This window comes from Chrysochloris asiatica, unplaced genomic scaffold, assembly GCF_000296735.1.
Source record: "Chrysochloris asiatica unplaced genomic scaffold, ChrAsi1.0 scaffold00167, whole genome shotgun sequence".
Lineage (NCBI taxonomy): Eukaryota > Metazoa > Chordata > Mammalia > Afrosoricida > Chrysochloridae > Chrysochloris > Chrysochloris asiatica.
Window position 1 is genome coordinate 5169079 of NW_006408685.1, and position 4229 is coordinate 5173307.

General features: G+C 36.4%; 1 pseudogene; it reads right to left on the reverse strand.

Moving 5' to 3' along the window:
- Positions 1-1368: 1368 nt before the first annotated feature.
- Positions 1369-2135, reverse strand: LOC102830649 (annotated as a pseudogene).
- Between the last annotated feature and the right edge of the window lie 2094 nt (positions 2136-4229).

The following is a 4229-nucleotide window of genomic DNA, read 5'->3' on the forward strand; positions in this document are numbered from 1 at the left end:
GCTATAAGCGTAGTGGTTACGAATCAGGCTGCGAATCTTAAGGTCAGCGGTTTGAAACTGCCAGCTGCTCTGCCGGAGAAAGATGAGGCTTTCTACTCCCGTAAAGATTTACACCCTCGGAAACCCTGTACAGGGTCGCTATGGGTCGGAACCGACTCGACGGCACGTAACAACAACAACATAAGTTTTAATGTGGTGCTACATGATCAGCACTAAACTGCTAACCACAAAGTTGGTGGTTTAAACCCTCCAGCCACTCCTTGGAAACCTTATACAGGGTTGCTATGAGTCAGAATTGACTTGACAACACTTAACAATAGATTTTAATGTCACATTCAAGTTTGTATTTGAAATCACATTTCTGACAAATACTTTTTTATATATAAATTCAAATTCTGTGGTTATGATCTATAAAATCATAAGTTTCAATTTTTACTTAACTCTATTTGTTAACAAATATTTTTTAACTTCGGTTATATTTTTCAAAATAGATAAAACACCAGTACATGAGATTCTAGGGATTCCTGGTGTGACACTGTAGGATCAGCAACAGACTGTGAACCATAGGGTCAACAGTTCAAACCCACCAGCTTCTCCTTGGAAATGCCATAGAGGGTTGCTATGAGTAGGAACTGACTCGAAAGCACTTAACAACAACAAACATGAGATTCTTAGGCAATGATTCTAAAAATGAATACTTCAGTAAGATATTGATACAGCAAGCATATCACAACTAGTTATATTCTAAATCTATGTCTGATCAGTGATCTAAATGTACTGTCTTTTATAAATATTTCTCACAAGGCTCTGAAGCAGATTCTGCCAACAATGAGAAGTACTACTACAGTACTTTGCAAAATAAATTTCATTCAGGATCAACATATATGAAATAGGTAAAGTTCACTATACATCTTATTCATGCTCTCATTTATTTTGGTCATTTCATGGTTTTATTATCTTATGAAAATGTGGCCCCAACTATAAAACTAGCTTTCTACTCTAAAATATGAACTGATTTTCATTAGGAAATGGACAAACTTAAAAGTAGACTTCCAGATAACTTAACCAGAATGCTAATCTAATAGAACTACTAATAAAGTAGGATAAACTGAAGAAGCTATAAAAATATAACTAATAATAAATAATAAGTCTAATATTGTATTATGGAGTTACAAAAAAGAGAATCAAAATTGCACTAGATATAATTTTTTTTACCAAGTTGTAGGGGTCTCTTGGAGCAAGAGGATTCAGGAACTATAACTAAATGATATAAATGCCTATATGTGTTTCTAAAAATTCACTTTAATGTTGGCAACTCAATTATCATTGTCTAAAATATTTGCTTCTCCAAAACTGCCATTCGATATCTCAGACATCAATATGGATTCCATTTTTTGAAGATATCATTTGTCTGGTTCCTGTTAAATACATAGTAAATGAACAGATGTGGGGTAAAGATAATGTGATTACTACATAAAGCCAGAATGGTAAAGGAGAAGTTTTTCCAAGTGGGCATATCCACAAGTCATGACAGATTCCATTTCAGATGTGGTGTGAAGTCCAGGATATAAATAGCACCCAGGGCAGAAAGCACCAAGAGTCTTTGAGCGAACTTCAGGGTCAGAACCACAATGGATATCAAAGTAGAGCAGTGAAGGAAACGTCTTCATGGAAGCGTCAAAGCAGCCTTTAAAGATAAAGATCCCGCTAGAAAAAAAGTGATCAATATCAATAACAAAGGCTAGAAATCAGCTAAAATGATTTCTCCCACGCTAGTCTTCTTCCTGACTCCGGTGACTACTGCCAATGACCACAATCACACAATATACTGCGTTAGCTGAGAGGGCACAGAGCCAGTCGTTTTGCTGAACTGTGGAAAACTGAAGAAGTCTATCAGCTACTGGGCAATCTATCCCTAGACCAAGGGTAGAAATTAGAGATTCAGTGCTACATGACTTGAGTAAAGCATGGGTCTTCTCAGTCTGATGCCATCACAAGCAGGATCAGTGTGTACTAAAGGCCATCAGGAAACAAACAGCTTATTTTTGTTTGCATCTCCAATCACCCTTCCAGACTTGAGGCGCGGTCTGTCTCTGCCGCTGTCCGCCCATGTCAAACACAGCTCCCCGCAACATTCTCTTAAGGACACACACTAAATGCAAAATATTTGCAAACTCCTGAATTCACTGTCATAGTAACCAACAATAATGAGTTTTAAAGGAAATTTGCAATAATTTTTCAGAAACAAAACAGGCACGTACACAAGACAGTAAACTGCTAACTCTGCTTATTACTGGAGAGTGGGATTGAAAGGAGGGTTAGGAGATTTTGTTTTTACTTTATTTACTTACATATTGCTTTGAATATTTTTATATTAGGAGCATATATTGTCTTTGCAATTTAAAATATTACAAAAAATAAAATAATTGTTTTTAAAAGCCAAGGTTTTTACTTAAAAAAAAAAAAAATTATGTCAGTGAAAATATGCACAGCAAAGTATACTCCGATTCATCAATTTCTACTTACACAACTCAGTAACATTGGTTTCACTCTTCACATCATGTCATCATTCTTGCTGTCTCTACCCATATTGTTTTACTACCGTTGATTTGTGGTTACAAGTCAGGCTGCTAACCTCAAGGCCAGCAGTTAGAAACTACCAGCTGTTTCATGGGGAAAAAATGAGGCTTTCTGCTCCCGCAAAGATTGACAGCCTCAGAAACCCTATACAGGGTCGCTATGAGTCAGAACAGACTCTACGGGCACACCGCTTGCACCACCACCAACACATCCCTAAATCTGTCATCTGTGTTTTAGAGTCTCTGTTGCCATTTTAATCTTACATAATTATTTAAAAGAGTGCTGTGCTCATGGCCAACATTCTTTATCAATGTAGCTAAAAAGTTTAGTTTAAATATGAATTTAGTGGATAATTTCAGTTCATGGTTTGAAGATATTCTCAGAGTGATAAATTAGGGGGTTCCTCCAGTCTCAATGGGCTGAGTAAGTTGGATTCTGTAAACATTTGAAATTTTTTCCCACTTTTTTTTTTTTTTTTCAATTTTAGTCAGTCAGTATTCATCAATTGCATTCTTGTTTAAAATGTTCAATAATGGTAGTCAGGTTCCATCCAATTCTTCTGGTCTTGTGGCTAAGAAAGCAGTAGTTTATGGAGGCAGTTAGACCTGCAGTCCAGTTTTTCTCCAATTCCTGGTTTTCCTTGTCCTATGTTGTTCCAGTGGAATAGAGACCAATTTTTTTCTTGGATGGCCAGTGACAAGCTTCTCAGACCCCAGGCACTACTCACTCAACTAGGGAATGGACCAATGACTCTAAAAATAGCGTTAGGCCAATTGACTAGACAGTCACACAAAGCCCTGACCCTTTACCTTCAAACCAACAGAAATATGCCTGTGAAGTGTTTACATGTACTTAAGTAGTATCAATGGCTATGCTATTGATTCCATATGCTACCATACAACAAATATACATTTTGAAGTTGTTTATAACCCAACTTTGTGATGTGTAGATATTATTAATTAATGTGGAATGATTTGGCTTTATATATTAGCCTTATCCTTTTTTTCCTGTCACACTTGAATATGGTCTACTCAGGGTACATCATTAACATCATTGATTCAATGGAGAAATCACACTAAGTAGATAGTGAAACAGTGAGATAGCATGAAGACCATTAGCTTTGAAGTTAAACAATCTTTAGTCTGAAACTTATCACTGCCACTTAAGAATTTTGAGATCATAGAAGGTCATTTAATCTCTACGAACTTTAATTTCCTTACCTATAAAATGGTGCTAATAATATCTGGTTCACAGAACTGTTTTATGGAAAAAATGTGAACTTATGTAAAATGTCTAGCATGCAGGTAAATGCTCAATAAATATCAGCTTCCTTCTTTCAAGTATTTTATGCACTGGGGATATATTGGTGAACAGAGTAAGCATGGTCCCTTTCTTCATGGTGCTATCAGTGCAGTGGGGTAACCAGACATTATATCTTTCTACCTGGTAAAATGCGACTGGGTAAGAGCTGCCTCCTCAAAGTAGAGTTGACTGTGATAACACGAATGAAGTAAAATTCATGAGAGAAAAGCCTGCAGGACCTTTATTTGCTGATGGGGCACAACTCAAAATGAAGAGAAGAAGCTGTAAACATCCATTGAAAATCAGAACATGGAATGTACGAAGTATGAATCTGGGAAAATTGGAAG